The sequence below is a fragment of the Heterodontus francisci genome, chromosome 31 (genome assembly GCF_036365525.1).
Source record: "Heterodontus francisci isolate sHetFra1 chromosome 31, sHetFra1.hap1, whole genome shotgun sequence".
NCBI lineage: Eukaryota > Metazoa > Chordata > Chondrichthyes > Heterodontiformes > Heterodontidae > Heterodontus > Heterodontus francisci.
This window is the reverse complement of record NC_090401.1, coordinates 45,767,924-45,785,373: the sequence shown is the minus strand read 5'-3', so window position 1 is coordinate 45,785,373 and position 17,450 is coordinate 45,767,924. Positions and strand designations below refer to the sequence as shown.

Sequence of the window (17,450 nt, the reverse complement as noted above, 5' to 3'; positions counted from 1 at the left end):
GACTTATGGGAAGGTAATTTTAGTTGTGTCAGTGAGTGAACTATTTTTGAGAGGAAAAGGGCTGTACTTTTTTGCTTCATAAATAGTTTGCAAGTAGAATAGTAAGTGGCAAGATGTCAAAGGCAGTAACTCTTAAGAGACATTAATATATTCATTCCTGTAAATAAAACTTCAGGAACTTTGTGTAATGCCCACAAAGGAATCAGAATATCTTTTGTGTGAGGCCTTGTGAAAGTAGTTTGTGAGTTAAGTGTAGAGAAATGGGTGTAGTGTGAAAACTTGACATGAAAGTAAATTTGTGTCCTGGTAATCTCTTTAAAGTGCTGGAATTTCTTTTTGCTTGTCATGAGATATGAGTGTCACTGGTAAGGCCAGCATTTGTTGCCTATACCTAATTGCCCTTGAGCAGGTTGTGCTGTGCTGCCTCCTTAAACTGCTGCAGTCCATTTGTTGTAGGAACACCCACAGTACTGTTAGGAAGGAAGTTCTAGGATTTTGAGCCAGCAACAGTGAAGGAACGGTGCTATAGTTCCAAGTCAGGATGGTGTGAGACTTGGAGGGGCGCTTGCAGGTGGTGGTGTTCCCATGCATCTGCTGCCCTTGTCCTAGGTGGTAAAGGTTGTGGATTTGGAAGGTGTTGCTGAAGGAGGCTTGGTGAGTTGCTGGAGTGTATTTTGTAGATGGTACACACTGCTGCCACTGGGTGACAGTAGTGGAGGGAGTGATTGTTTTGAAGTGGTAGATGGGGTGCTGGTCAAGTGGGCTGCTTTGTCCTGGATGGTGTTCAGCTTCTTTGGTGTTGTTGGAGCTGCATGGATTCAAGCAAGTGGAGAGTATTCCATCACACTCCTGACTTGTGTCTTGTAGATGGTGGATAAGCTTTGGGGAGTCGGGAGGTGAGTTGCTCCCTGCAAAATTCCCAGCCCATGACCTGCTCTTGTAGCCACTGGTTGATGCTGTTAAGTTTTTGGTCAGTGGTAACCCCCATGATGTTGCGGGGTTCAACGGTGGTAATGTCAAGTGAGATGGTTAGATTCTCTCATTTGAGATGGTCATTGCCTGGCACTTTTGTGGCAAAAATGTTACTTGCCACTTGTCAGCCCAAGCCTGTCCAGGTCTTGCTGTATACAGATATGGACTGCTAATGTATCTGAAGAATTGCAAATGGTACTGAATGCTGTGTACTCATCAATGCACATCTCCATTTCTGACCTTATGATGTTTGGGCTGAGAACAGGACCCTGCAGAGATCTTGCAGTGATGTTCTGTGACTGAGATGATTGGCTTCTAACCATCTTCCTTTGTGCTAGGTATGACTTCAACCAGTAGTTTCCCCTGATTCCCATTGATTTCAACTTTGCTCGGGGTCCTCAATGCCACACTGTCAAATGCTCCCTTGATGTCAAGGGTCATAACTCTCACCTTGCCTATGGCTGTTTCTTCCATGTTTGAACCAAGGCTGTAATGATGTCTGGAGCCTAGTCTCCCTGGTGTATCCCAAACTGAACATCGGTGAGCAGGTTATTGCTGAGTCAGTACTGCTTGAAAGCATTGTCAATGGCACCTTCCATCACTGCTGATTGAAAGTAGACTGATGGGGCAGTAATTGTCCAGATTGGTTTTGTCCTTTTTGTGGATGGGACATACCGGGGCAATTTTCCACGTTGTTGGGTAGATGCCAGTGTTGTAGTTGTACTGGAAGAGCTTGGCTCGAGGCGCAGCTAGTTCTGGAGCATGAATCTTCAGTACTACAGGTGGAATGTTGTCAGGGCCTTTGCAGTACCCAGAGCCTTCAGCTGTTCCTTGATATTACATGGAGTGAATAGAATTGGCTGAAGACATTTTATTATTCATTTTATGGGATGTGGGCATTGCTGGTAAAGCCAGCATTTGTTGCCTATCCCTAATTGCCCTTAAGGTGGTGGCATCTGTGATGCTGGGGACCTCAGGAGGAGGCCGAGATAGATCATCAACTCGGCGCTTCTAGCTGAAGATGGTTGAAAATGCTTCAGCTTTTTCTTTTGAACTGGCATGCTGGGTGCCCCATCATTAATCGTGGGGATGTTTATGGAGCCTCCTCCAGTTAGTTGTTTAATTGTCCACCACCATTCACAACTGGATGTGGCAGGACTGCAGAACTTTGATCTGATCTGTTCATTGTGGGATTGCTTTGCTTTTGTCAATTGCATGTTGTTTCTGCTGTTAAGCATGCATGTATGTAGTCCTGTGTTGTCGCTTCACCAGGTTGGCACCTAATTTTTAGGAATGCCTGGTGCTGCTCCTGACATACTCTCCTGAACTCATTGAACCAGGGTTCATCCCTTAGCTTGATGGTAATGATGGAGTAAGAGATATGCCAGGCCATGAGGTTACAGATTGTGGTTGAATCAATTCTGCTGCTGCTGATGGCCGACAGTGCCTCATGGATGCCCAGTTTTGAGCTGCTAGATCTGTCTTGAATTTGTCCCATTTAGCATGGTGGTAGTGCCACACAGCATGATGGAAGGTATCCTTAGTGTGAAGGCGGGGCTTTGTTTGCACAAGGGCTGTGTGGTATTCACTCCTATCAATACTGTCATGGGCAGATGCATCTGCAACAGGTAGGTTGGTGAGGATGTGGTTAAGTAGGATATTCCCTCTTTTTTTATTTCTCTCACCACCTGCCACAAGCCCAGTCTGGCAGAAATATCCTTCAGGACTCCGCCAGCTTGGTCAGTAGTGGTGCTACCGACTCACTCTTGGACATTGAAGTCCCCCATTCAGAGTGCACTTCTATGCTCTTGCAACTAATGTTCAACATGGAGTACTGATTCATCAGCTGAGTGAGCGTGGTAGGTTGGTAATCAGCAGGAGATTTCCTTGCTGATGTTTGACCTGATGCCATGAGACGTCATGGGTCCGGAGTCAATGTTGAGCACTCCCTCCCAACTGTATACTACTGTGCTGTCACTTCTGTTGGGTCTGTCCTGCTGGTGGGACAGGACATACTTAAGGATGGTGATGAAGGTGTCTGAGACATTGGCTGTGAGACATTGGTGAATGACTGTCAGGCTGTTGCTTGAGTAGTCTGTGGGACTGCTCTCCCAGTGAAGTAATTGAAGAGGGTGCAGAAAAGATTTACGCAAGTGTTTCCGAGGATGAGGGACTTCAGTTACGAGGGTAGATTAGAGCACCTGGAGTTGTTCTGCTTGGAGAAGAGAAGGTTGAGAGGAGATTTGATCAGGTTTTCAAAATCGTGAGGGATCTGGATAGAGTAGATCAGGAGAAACTGTTCCATTGGTGGAAGGGTCAAGAACAGGATGACATTAATTTAAAGCGATTGGAAAAAGAACCAGAGGCAACTTGAGGAAAAATCTTTTTACGCAGCGAGTGGTTAGGCTCTAGAATACACTGCGGGAAATTGTGGTGGAGGCAGATTCACTTGTGGCATTCAAAAGGAAATTGGATAATTAACTGAAGAGAAGATTTTCAGAATGATGGAGGAAAAGGCAGGGGAGTGGGGTTGGCTGAGTTGCTGTGAGAGCTAGCACAGACAGAATGGACCAAATGGCCTCTTGTGTTGGAACTATTTATGATTCTTGCATGCCCCAGATGTTAGGATTTTGCAGGGTGTACCTTTGTCGTTTCTAGTGCCTAAGTCAATGCCAGGTGGTCTGTTTTTTTATTCTTTGGCTTTTCTGTAGCGGTTTGAAACAACAGAGTGGCTTGCTTGGCCATTTCAGAGGGCAGTTAAGAGTCAACCACAGTGCTGTGGGTCTGGAGTCGCATGTCGGCCAGACCAGGTAAGGATGGCAAATTTCCTTCCCTAAGGGACATTAGTGAACCAGATGGGTTCTGGTAGTCTCATGGTCACCATTACTGAGGCTAGTTTTTTTTTTAATTCCAGATTTATTAATTGAATTTAAATTCCAACAGCCATGATGGGATTTGAACTCGTGGCTCTGGAGCATTAGTCTGGGCCTCTGGTTTACCAGTAACATTACCATTGTGTTACTGTTCCTATATAGCATGTCTGTCCAAATCTGAAACACAAAACTGTTTCTTGCATTGAGCAGAGATCTTTTATTAGATTCTGTTCTCGTTAAATCCTGATAGACCTGATATGTACTTCGAGCATTTACTGTCTCCTTGCCATTTCTTTCCATACCCCTGATTTCCCCGCCTCAGAATTAAATTGCTTTTCTCCCCGTCTCTCCTGAAGGTGCTTACTTTGCCGGAGTACTGATCCATGGGATCCCAGCCTTCTGATCCCTTGCCAGAGTAGCCATTCTTCATATGAATGATAGACAGTGAGTACTGAGTGAGCAAAATATAAAAAACTGAAAGAATTATTTGAGTAAATATAGAAAGCTAAATCTTTAGACATAAGTTAAGTAATATCACTAATTGAGGAGGCAATAGATGCAGTTAAACGTGGGGTGGACGATGGCATTGCGCTGTGGAACATTCCAAGGCATTGTGTTATGGAATGGTACGATGTAGTTTTTTTTTTACCAGTGCCACTGATGCATGGCTTCACGATCAATCCTGGTTTCTTTTTATCAGATGGCCTTACGCATGCGGGTTTCAATAGATAGCCCATTGGATCTGAGAATGTTGGCTGTGTTTTTTTTTCTCTCCTCGTTGAGGGACACTGCAGATTCATAGCACAGTGATCTTAATGATGACTGAGATCAGTCATCTCGGCGCAGGCCAAGAAAGAACATGAGATCTTCTGGTCTGTGTGGCTTAGCACTATAGAGAGCAGTGCCTTTACTCACCTAGGGCGGCACAGTGGCGCAGTGGTTAGCACCGCAGCCTCACAGCTCCAGGGACCCGGGTTCGATTCTGGGTACTGCCTGTGCGGAGTTTGCAAGTTCTCCCTGTGTCTGCGTGGGTTTCCTCCGGGTGCTCCGGTTTCCTCCCACATGCCAAAGACTTGCAGGTTGATAGGTTAATTGGCCATTATAAATTGCCCCAGTATAGGTAGGTGGTAGGGAAATATATAGGGACAGGTGGGGATGTGATAGGAATATGGGATTAGTGTAGGATTAGTATAAATGGGTGGTTGATGGTCGGCACAGACTCGGTGGGCCGAAGGGCCTGTTTCAGTGCTGTATCTCTAAACTAAACTAAACTAGGTCATCGGGCGTAAGGACTGTTTTCTGTTTTTATTACTTTAAGAACAAGTGTCTTTATATTGTTGACCACCTCACCGACAGGTGAGGTTTCTTATGCTCCGGAATTTGTCCTGTTTACACTGCAGCCTGCATATTTGAAGAACTGATGCCACATTTAGGACTGCAATTTTAAAGCAACTTTACAGCTTCAGTACTAGAGAAAGGTGTGCATAGGTCAGAATGCAGAAACTGCACAAAATCCTAGGAATGAGGGATTATTCAGCTCCTCAAACTTGTTCTGCCGTTCATTTAGATCATGGTTGATCTGCACTTTAACTCCATCTGCCTTAGTTTCATAATCCGTTAATACCCTTTCCGAAAAAATCTATGAAATCTCAGTTTTGACATTTTCAATTGATTCCCAGCCTCAACAGCATTTTGGCAGAGATTGAATTTTAAAAATTGCAATTCATGGGATATGGGAGCCACTGGCAAGGCCAAGATTTATTGCCCAATCCTAATTGCCTTTGAGAAGTTGGTACTGAGTGGCCTCCTTAGACTGCTGTAGTCCGTGTGGTGAAGGTGATCCCACTGTACTGTTAGCAACGGAGTTCCAGGATTTTGACCCAGTGACAATGAAGAAACAGTGACATATTTCCAAGTCAGGATGGTGTGTGACTTGGAGATGGTAGTGTTGCCATGCACTTGCTGCTCTTGTCCTTTTAGGTGTTAGAAGTCATGAGTTTAAGGGGTGCCCTTTGAGTGAATATTTGTTTCCTGACCTGGCCTCTGGATGTCTTGGCTGTAATTTTCAGGTAGTGCCTACTTGTTTCTGGGTTACCTCACCAGAGAAAATAGTTTCTCTCACTACCATATCAACTCCTTTAATCATTTTAAAATACTTCAATTAAATTACCTCTTCATCTCTGTACAGGGGCTACAAGCCTACTCTATGCAACTTTTCCTCATAATTTAGTTGCACTGTGACACATCTAGAGCAACCTGCGACATGGGATAAAGCACTTTTGAGGTGGATCTACGTATTGCCAGAAATATTGGCACCGAATTATTTACTCTAGTCGTTGGTGAATGCCACAAGCACCTCGCTAATTTCTCTCTTCATTACCCTTGGGACGCATGCGATTCAGGCACTTTAGAAGGCTGCTGATTGCATATCTGTGGGTCTCGAGTGGGTCATATAAATAACCTCATTCATACAACCAGTTGCAGGCAGAAACAACCACTAGTGATCTGCCTTGATCTCTTCCTGTGACTTGTTGAATACACGGTTCATTATGTTGCAGTGCTTGAGCCCTGATGCAAAATAGAGCAATTGTACGTCACCAGTCCAGCATTAATATCAAAGAGCTCCTGGGAATTGTACAACTTTAAATTGACGACCCTCTGATAGAAATTAAATGTGTTTTTTTTTAAATCTTGTAATCCACACCTTAGAGGTAATACCTAAACTGGCTGGGGCTCTTCTCCAGGAAGGAGGAAGCTTAGAGTGACCTGAGAGCAGTCTTTAAGATTATGAAATGTTTTGATAGGGCAGATGTAGGGTATAGTTGCGGCAAATAGCACAGATGCATTTAAAGGAAAGCTAAATAAAGCACATTAGGAAGAATGGAGGGGAAGGGTATGCAGATGGTGGGTTGGGGGGGTGGGGAGGAGGCGATGAAGTAGAGTGGAAGGAGGCGTGTGTGGAGCATAACAACACATGTTCGGTTGAATAGCCTGTTTCTGTGCTGTACACTCAAGCATCACATTCCTGTCGACTTTGTGCGCATGACTGGCTGTGCCTGCATGGATTCGATAGTCTCCAATTTTGGAGCTTACTTTGAGACTAAAGAGAAAAGATTTACATTTATTTAATACCTTTCACTACTGCAGGACGCACCAAAGTGCTTTACAGCCAATGACTCACCGTTGTAATGTATCAAATCCGGCAGCACATTTATGCACAGCAAACTCCCACAAACAGCAATAGGATACGTGACTAGATAATTTTCAATGATATTGGTATTAGAGGTCCCCTGCTATTCTTAGAAATAGTATCATGGGATCTTTAATGCCCACTATAGGTGGAAGCAGGATACATATTGTTTGGCACAAGACGCAGAGTAAATGTTTTTTAATTCATTCATGGGATGTGGGCATCGCTGGCCAAGCCAGCATTTATTGCCCATCCCTAATTGCCCTTGAGAAGGTGGTGGTGAGCTGCCTTCTTGAACCGCTGCAGTCCATGTCGGGTAGGTACACCCACAGTGCTGTTAGGAAGGGAGTTCCAGGATTTTGACCCAGTAACAGTGAAGGAACGGTGATATAGTTCCAAGTCAGGATGGTGTGTGACTTGGAGGGGAACTTGCAGGTGGTGGTGTTCACATGCATTTGCTACCCTTGTCCTTCTAGTTGGTAGAGGTCGCGGGTTTGGAAGGTGCTATCTAAGGAGCCTTGGTGCGTTGCTGCAGTGCATCTTGTAGATGGTACACACTGCCCCACTGTGTGTTGGTGGTGGAGGGAGTGATTGGCACCCCATCTCAAACAATCAAGCAGGCTGCTTTGTCCTGGATGGTGTCGAGCTTCTTGAGTGTTGTTGGAGCTGCACCCATCCAGGCAAGTGGAGAGTATTCCATCACACTCCTGACTTGTGCCTTATAGATGGCGGACAGGCTTTGGGGAGTCAGGAGGTGAGTTACTCGCCGCAGGGTTCCTAGCCTCTGACCTGCTCTTGTAGCCACGGTATTTATATGGCTACTCCAGTTCAGTTTCTGGTCAATGGTAGCCCCTAGGGTGTTGATAGTGGGGGATTTAGCAATGGTAATGCCGTTGAATGTCAAGGGGAGATGGTTAGATTCTCTTTTGTTGGAGATGGTCATTGCCTGGCACTTGTGTGGCGCAAATGTTACTTGCCACTTATCAGCCCAAGCCTGATATTGTCCAAGTCTTGCTGCATTTCTACACGGACTGCTTCAGTATCTGAGGAGTCGCGAATGATGCTGAACATTGTGCAATCATCAGCGAACATCCCCACTTCTGACCTTATGATTGAAGGAGGGTCATTGATGAAGCAGCTGAAGATAATTGGGCCTAGGACACTACCCTGAGGAACTCCTGCAGTGATGTCCTGGAGCTCAGATGATTGACCTCCAACAACCACAACCATCTTCCTTTGCGCTAGGTAATACTCCAGCCGGCGGAGGGTTTTTCCCCCGATTCCCATTGACCTTAGTTTTGCTAGGGCTCCTTGATGCCATACTCGGTCAAATCATGCGTTAATGTCAAGAGCAATCACTCTCACCTCACCTCTTGAGTTCAGCTCTTTTGTTCATGTTTGAACCAAGGCTGTAATGAGGTCAGGAGCTGAGTGGCCCTGGCGGAACCCAAACTGAGCGTCACTGAGCAGGTTATTGCTAAGCAAGTGCCGCTTGATGGCAGTGTCGATAACACCTTCCATCACTTTACTGATGATTGAGAGTAGGCTGATGGGGCGGTAATTGGCCGGGTTGGACTTGTCCTTTTTGTGTACAGGACATACCTCTACAATTTTCCACACTGCAGAGTAGATGCCAGTGTTGTAGCTGTACTGGATCAGCTTGGCTAGGGGTGCGGCAAGTTGTGGAGCACAGGTCTTCAGTACTATTGCCGGAATATTGTCAGGGCCCATAACCTTTGCAGTATCCAGTGCCTTCAGTCGTTTCTTGATATCACATGGAGTGAATTGAATTGGCTGAAGTCTGGCATCTGTGATGCTGGGGACTTCAGGAGGAGGCCGAGATGGATCATCAACTTGGCACTTCTGGCTGAAGATTGTTACAAATGCTTCAACCTTATCTTTCGCACTGATGTGCTGGGCTCCCCCATCATTGAGGATGGGGATATTTGTGGAGCCACCTCCTCCAGTTAGTTGTTTAATTGTCCACCGCCATTCACGAATGGATGTGGCAAGATTGTAGAGCTTAGATCTGATCTGTTGGTTATGGGATCGCTTGGCTCTGTCTATCGCATGCTGCTTACGCAGTTTGGCACGCGGATAATCGTGTGTTGTAGCCTCACCAGGTTGACTCATTTTGGGGTATGCCTGGTGCTGCTCCTGGCATGCCTTCCTGCACTCTTCATTGAACCAGGGTTGGTCTCCTGGCTTGATGGTAATGGTAGAGTGGGGGATATGCCAGGCCATGAGGTTACAGATTGTGGTTGAGTACAATTCTGCTGCTGCTGATAGCCCACAGTGCCTCATGGATGCCCAGTTTTGCATTGCTAGATCTGTTCAAAATCTATCCCATTTAGCACGGTGATAGTGCCACACAACACGAAGGAGGGTATCCTCAACGTGAAGATGGACTTCATCTCCACAGCGACTGTGCAGTGGTCACTCCTACCAATACTGTCATGGACAGATGCATCTGTGGCAGGCAGATTGGTGAGGACGACGTCAAGTATGTTTTCCCTTCTTGGTTCCCTCACCACCTGCCGCATACCCAGTCTAGCAGATATGTCCTTTAGGACTTGGCCAGCTCGGTCAGTAGCGGTGCTACCGAGCCACTCTTGGTGATGGTCATTGAAGTTCCCCACCCAGAGTACATTCTGTGCCCTTGCCACCCTCAGTGCTTCCTCCAAGGCGTGTTCAACATGGAGGAGTACTGACTCATCAGCTGAGGGAGGGGCGGTAGGTGGTAATCAGCTGGAGGTTTCCTTGTCCGTTTTTGACCTGATGCCATGAGGCTTCATGGGGTCCAGAGTCGATGTTGAGGTCTCCCAAGGCAACACTCTCCCTACTGTATACCACTGTGCCGCCACCTCTGCTGGGTCTGTCCTGCCGGTGGGACAGGACATACCCGGGGATGGTGATGGCAGTGTCTGGGACATTGTAAGGTATGATTCCGTGAGTATGACTTGACAGTCAAGCTGTTGCTTGACTAGTCTGTGGGACAGCTCTCCCAACTTTGGCACAAAGCCCCCAGATGTTAGTAAGGAGGACTTTGCAGGGTCGACAGGGCTGGTTTTGCCATTGTTTCCGGTGCCTAGGTCGATGCTGGGTGGTCTGTTCGTTTTCATTCCTTTTTATTGACTTTGTAGCAGTTAGATACAACTGAGTGGCTTGCTAGGCCATTTCAGAGGGCGTTTAAGAGTCACATGTAGTCTGGAGTCACATGTAGGCCAGACCAGGTAAGGGCAGCAGATTTCCTTCCCTAAATGAACTAGATGGGTTTTTACAACAATCGGCAATGATTTCATGGCTGTCATTAGACTCCCTTTTTTTAAATTCCAGATTTATTAATTGAATTCAAATTCCACCTTCTGCTGTGGTGGGATTTGAACCCATGTCCCCAGAGCAATACCCTGGGTATCTAGGTTACTAGTCCAGTGACAATACCACTACGCCACCGCCTCCCCACTTAAAAATCACTATAACCGTCCTTTGATATAGGCACGTTGTGCCACATTTAAGTTGGAACTTGCCTGCAGAGCCCTATTTAAACTGTTTCTAGCATCTCTTTGAAGTAGCTCAAAGAAAAATGTAATCCAAAATGCTTCTATCAGTATTGTTGAAAAAGCTTGTAGTCAACATGTATGATTTAGCACAATTATCAATATAATGCTTCAAAAAATCTGTAAACAAGATCCACAACAATCTCTAAGAAGGAAGATTTAACTCTGCATGAATTAAACATACACATTTAAGTATTTGGGTGAGTGACATTATGGAGGAGGTAGATAGCAGGTAGAAGTCCTTCCTAATGGTCCGCGTTGGGATAAATAACCTAAACATACGGCCCGGCCCTGAAAAGCAAATGTTGGGTTCCTCTTCCCTAAGCCAGGATGCTGAGGCTTGTTTCATGCCTGTTGTCCTGTATTTGATGAGCCACTCCTTGGTCTCAGTCGCTCGGTTACTAAATTCAATGAGTCATTGAGTGACCCAGAAAAATTCTGTCTTTTGCTTGTGGGTGGAGATGATATGTAAGTGAGAAAGAATAATGTTAGCATTTGATGGATTTTAGAGAAGATGCGCACTGTTTTAATAGGGAAGACTACATCTAAATAGACGAGTAGAAAATTGGGTCACAAATTGTGGTTGAGGAAGTAATTAATACCATGTATGAAAGGAACATTTTGGCCTAGGAAATAGTTTTTTAAAAAAAAGAAATTCTATTATCTCTGTTCATTCCAGATAACTGGCTTGGTTACTGTGTACTGTAGCTGTTGCATTGAATAGGGCAAGGAGAATATCGAGAGTTAACCTTTTATTCATGTAATGCGCCGCATCCATTTCCTTCCTTTCACCCAATTTTCTATAGTTCCGTCAGCCCTCTCCAACCTGTAGGTTTGTGTGTATGTATAATATGCACACAGTTGATTTGTTTTTATAGTTACCTGATTCAGACTTACAGCTTTGATATTTCCCTCTTAAGGAATAGAAAACTGATTTGAGCATGAGGTTGGTAAGTCTTGTGATATCATCAGAGTCATACAGGGCCAAGTTAGGAAGAAATATCCAGCTAATAAGGCTAGTTTAATCTTTTCAGCTGTGGTCTCAAAGTAATTCTGAGTGTGCCGTGAGTATACTTCTAAAGTGTGTAAATGAACTGATTTTTCAAATACGAGTTTACTTCAGGCCAGAGTCACTAATATTGATACTTCAGTAAATGCTGATGTCTGTATTGTATAGTATGTATTTACATTAATTTTCTTCAGTTTTCCAATGGAAGCAGCCTAGAAACCTTTCAGTGCTGACCGCGTGATAACAAGGAGATTAAGACAACCTATTTTGCTAGCCAGACGACTGATATATATGGAAACCCATCACTGCTTGAGTCTCCAAACCAAACTACTGAGAATTCCACCCCCCCATTTTATGATAGAAAGCATGCTGTCTTCCCCAATAGAGGCACACCCACTGGCATAGCCCAGAGTTTAGGTGAGGTTGGTAGGCCTAGGGATGAGCAAGTGTGCGCAGCAGCACTGCTGGAGTATAAACGGCTAAAAGTGCACACAACATCAGCAGGCTGCTAACCTCTTGTTCAACCAGTGCCTTATTGGTCTCCAGAGTTATCATTGGCTTGTAGGGTTATCAGGAGCCAAAAGGGAATATTTCCAGCCCTCGGTGATTGATCTGCCCCTTCCAGGTTTCTTTAGTCAGTCAGGCAGGCTGGTCAATTGTCAGTGGTATTCTTAAGTGTTGCAGATGTACCTGGCTTGGATATTGGATTACTGAGCCTGCCGCAGAGGTTTAACTTGGTTTAACTTGGCGTTTTATACAACTTGTGCCAGTTTGGTGTTTTATTTCTACCCAAAACTTTGCTTGCCACTTTTCCTTTTCACTCCTCCTTGTCTGAAGACATTGATTCTTACAAGGATATGGTTTAACGATTGCACAGTGGTACCCTAGCCAAGTGGCCGTACCTCATAAGCGATTCCCAGCAGGCTGTTCTACTGATGTAAAATAAAATGAAGTTCTGAAGAAGGGTCTCTGACCTGAAACGTTAACTCTGCTTCTCTCTGCACAGATGCTGCCAGACCTGCTGAGTATTTCCAGCATTTTTTGTTTTTATTTCAGATTTCCAGCATCTGCAGTATTTTGCTTTTATTTTGTTCTACTGATGTGTTGGGGCCATCATAGTTGTGCATGACACTATCCTCACCTGACACCCAGCTCTGGTGAAATGGGTAGTGATCAAGAGCAGGCTGACTTTCAAAACCTAAATATTACCTTTTATATTAAAATGTTATGTATTGGTGTTAAAGGTATCTACCTTTGAAACAAATCTCTCACAATGCCATCTACTTTCAAAAAAGCCGATAGCTTCAACAAACCCAATTATAAAGCAAGGGGATGTTTTCTCTTTGTGGATTTCCTGGGTGCAATTTATGGAGCCCTGGAGCTGCATAAAAAGTATAAATCTATTTGCTTTTATCACACAGCATTGCTGATTGAGCATTTATCCACCAATGAGGTAACAAAACTAAAACTCACCCTTTCCAAATCTTCATGCCCACAATATTCAAACAGAATAAACCAGCTAATAAGAAATTGGAACACAAATAGCAGAGATTTTCTTCCCCATCCATCCCCTTTTAGTGAGGTACCAAAGTCAGTTGAAGGGCTCCAGTTTTTTGTTTGGCTGAGATACCGTTCTCTTTTTAGTGTGTGGACTTTTACATAAAAAAGTTGGCGTTAACCAACCCAAGATAATTAAAAATGCAAAAATTCTAATCGTGAGCACTGGTTATGGATACAAACAAAATTAACATACTTAGTTCTCGTGCACCAGTAGGTGCTACTGCAAACGTTGCTGAGATTGAGCTGTTGGAAGGGGGGGGAAATGAAAAAAATTGGATCAAATCCAGAAACATGGGATAATTTCTTTTATCACATTATATTAGCTACATATTTTCTGTATTTCTGTGGGTGCACGCACCACTGCAAAAGTAGGGAATGTCAGTGGTGTGGGGACAGTAATGTGTAAGATTTAACTTGATTTTTTTTTTAACTTTCCCGAAGAGCTTTAAGCCGTAAATGTTAATTAATCACCGCCAAATAGCAACAATCATCTACTGCCATGTACCCTTCCAAAATTGCAAAGTTTATGCAAACTAGATATATTTGAGGATTTTTAATCAAATTTCCATGGTACATTAGCCCTTATGCCAAAATTATTTTCATCTCAATTTCACCTTTATCAAATGAGAGGATTAATTTCTAAACTTGTTACAGAAATTGGAGAATATATTTGATTCAGAGTAATCTTGGAATTAAATTAGAACATCTCACCTTTGAATTGGTCCTGAAAGTTCCGGCAGTCTTGAGATTTATTTGAATTTCTTTCCTAATCTGATAAGTGTGACATTTATTGGTTAACCCTAGGGTTCAAGAAACCCAAGCTCTTGATATTGCACTGACCCCGTGGTGTTTATATGGAAAAAAAGATAAACTAAACTAAATTATGCAGTGGATACCACTTGCACTCACTTCTGTAGAGCCAACTCCTCCTATATGTTTAAGATAATTGTGCATTGTGAAAACTGAGTGAAAGCTTTTTGTAAACGGCATACATAATTGAAACTCTTAATTCACCAAAGGCTGTTAAACCTTTAGAAACTTATGGTGTGAAATAAATACTGCATACGTTTAGTGAATGGGGAAAAGTCTTTGTGTTTCCAACCATTAATTTATCATTGCTTTAAGGATCTGTTGTGCAAGAGAGCTAATGTTTTGCAACACTAAAAATCCAATTCGTGCTCTCATTGAGTATTGGCTTCTGATGACCAGAATCGGTAATCATTTTCTTTCCAATTTTTGTCCTGGTTGCACCAGGAGGATATCATGTAATTATCAGCAGCACTGGTCTTGCAAAAAACTATTTTAATGAATCACAAGTGGCAATCACCTTGACACATGCATCATCACAGGAGATGCACTCTGCAGCATGCAGTTTGGGCTCCCTGACTAGTTTTGCTGTTGTACTGTTATAGGATTCCTATAAAGTCAGCATGATGTTCCATTCTCTGCCAGCTTGGAATGGCTGTACTGGAATTTGCATTAATGCAAATAATAAGCTCTAGTGAATGCCATAGTGTATATGTGCCCTAGCTGAGCAGCCTGTTTGTATTGGTGATGACTACTGTTGCATCACCCGTGGCTTGTGGATTTTGCATGCTGGAAAAGTGATGTTTTGCAATTTCCAGATGTCTGGAGCTGTGTTAAATCGGCTGCAGTGCAGACTGATGCACAAAAATGGTAGCGGTGAGAAAAATTAAAATATGTGAGTGAGCTACAGTAATGAGAAAGGGGCGGCGCAGTGGTTAGCACTGCAGCCTCACAGCTCCAGCGACCCGGGTTCAATTCTGGGTACTGCCTGTGTGGAGTTTGCAAGTTCTCCCTGTGTCTGCGTGGGTTTCCTCCCACAAGCCAAAAGACTTGCAGGTTGATAGGTAAATTGGCCATTATAAATTGCCCCTAGTATAGGTAGGGAAATATAGGAACAGGTGGGGATGTGGTAGGAATATGGGATTAATCTAGGATTAGTATAAATGGGTGGTTGATGGTCGGCACAGACTCGGTGGGCCGAAGGGCCTGTTGCAGTGCTGTATCTCTAAACAAAACAACCCACAATGGATGTGTTCCAGAAAAAGGCATATGTTGGGATAACTGGAAAGACATAATTGTAGGTTTAATCACAACTGTATATTGCTAATGTAACTTGCAGTAATTAGCTCTCAAATTTGTTCTAACTTTAGGGGAAAAGAATATTTTTTGCACATTGAGGATAGTTTTAAAAAGATCATTTAAGAATCTTTTACCAATGCAAAAATCTAGGGGGAGAGGTAAGAAATTTTTTTGCACATATGTGGAATGCACTGTCTGGAAGGGTGATGGAAGTAGATTCATTACTAATCTTCAAATAGTAATTGGATAAATAATTGAAAAGGAAATGTTTGCACCGCTATAGGAAACAAACAAGCGAGTGGTACTTCCTCTTTCAGAGAGCCAGCACAGGTATGATGGACCAAATGGCCGCCACCTGTGCTCATTCTTTGATTCAATGTTTATGTACTAAATCAGCTTTCTTATCAACTCATTCCCTCTCCCAAAGGCGTTGACTCCTATCTGAGACGCAATTTGCGAACTCCCAATAGAATATCGCACCAGAATGCATAAAAGTACAAAATGGTGTGATTGCATATATATGTACTAAATATAAAAACTGTTACAATTCTGTAGAAAGTGTTTTGAAAACTCACTCAAAGCTAGTGATCCAAAGCCATCAGTGAATGCTAATTGCAAAAAAACTTTAGTTTTTAATGTAACCATAATTCAGGTCTGAATAATGTATGTACATGCTTCCTTGTGTAGGAGTGTTTGGATTAATGTCCTCTTTTACAGTGCCCTGAGATCTTTATAGGGAAACTCTGTTGAAGTTGTGTTAATCTGCAATGAGCCCCAAAAGAACAAAGCAAATTAATGATTTTAGTGCAGCTTAGAATGAACTTGTCATCCCAGGGTATGAGGTCACTCACCTTGCCAACAATAAGCTTGTCAAAGATTGGCTAGTGGGATTCTGTCTTTGATCAGTCCATCATATTTGGAGTTTTACTTTCTGGCCTTTGGGAAAAAAATGACAATTGATAGTTTGATGATGAAAAAATAGTTCCCAAGTTGTTGCCACTATCTTGCTCCTCCTCTCCCCTAAATAGATGGTGGCAGAGAGGGGCAGAAGAACAGAAGTACATGGCTTTTTAAAGCCTCTCTCTTAATTCAAAAAAAGTTAGTATATTTGGGTAAAAATTGAAATTTGAATGGCAGATTGGGGAATGAAAAGAACAGCAAGTTTAAAAAGTGACCGCAGGATGAGCTGAAATGTTTTATCTAAAATGTTAAGAATTGAGGTTAAGTTCTTCTTGAGTAAGTTCTTCCTGATAAGGGTGGTATTATTACTATAAGAGCCTGTTCATTATGCTGGACCTCCCACCAGTCTTGAGAAATAATTAGAAAATTACGCACTTGGAATGACGCACAATTTGATTTATTTTCCTTGTCCAAATTTGTCCCTACCCATGGCTTTTTTTGGGTTTGGGTGTATGATTTCAGCGGTTCCTCTTCCTCACCCTAAATGGCCATCCTTCACTTAAGGACTTAAAAATATATGAAAAATGACAGACACGAAAAGAGCTTCTGGTCTGTCCGCCCTGCCCCACACCGTTGTAATTCTTGTGCATCACAACACAAACTCCCCGTCCCACTGCTTAGAACAATGTAAACCCCTGGGAGAGGAGAAAACTTAGGCCAACTTTAGAAAAACTCTGGCGTATTCCTCTTGGATCCCCTTAGCCAATCAAAGCTAGTCCAGGAGTCTGCTCTGGTCCAGATTTTTCAACACAAGGTACCTCCCTCTTGTACGAGGTGATCTCCCTCTGCCCCAGCCAGAAATAGGTCCAGTGCTCAATTTAAAGAAATTCATTGAATCAGCATTCACCACATGAGCTGCTAACCTGTTCCACAGGTCCACTTTTCTCTGGTATAAAGAAACACCTCCTGACATCTAACCTATTTCTGCCCTTACATGTCTTACAAGAGTGACCCCCGGTCCTCCCTAACTTGTTCAGCTGAATTAGTCAATAAATGCCAAGTTATTCTACTGTGGAAGCATAACATTTACCCCTATACTCATCTAAAACGCATACTTTCCAGCAGGGCTGCCCATTGGTGGCAATTAGGATTTTAAGTTCTGGCTCATTTTCTTCCACCTTCCTCTCACCTTTGTGCCCTTGTTCTCTAGCTTTCCTTCCCACCAGCCCCTTCCACAAGCCCAACAAGTCCAGGGCAATTGCTGCATCCTTGTTCTGGTCAAC

General features: G+C 43.5%; 1 protein-coding gene across 1 annotated transcript in view; it reads left to right on the top strand.

Annotated features, from left to right (window-relative positions):
* The window catches only part of ythdf2 (YTH N6-methyladenosine RNA binding protein F2), a 37,418-nt gene that overhangs the window by 18,404 nt on the left and 1,564 nt on the right, over window positions 1–17,450 (top strand). The window lies entirely within an intron of this gene.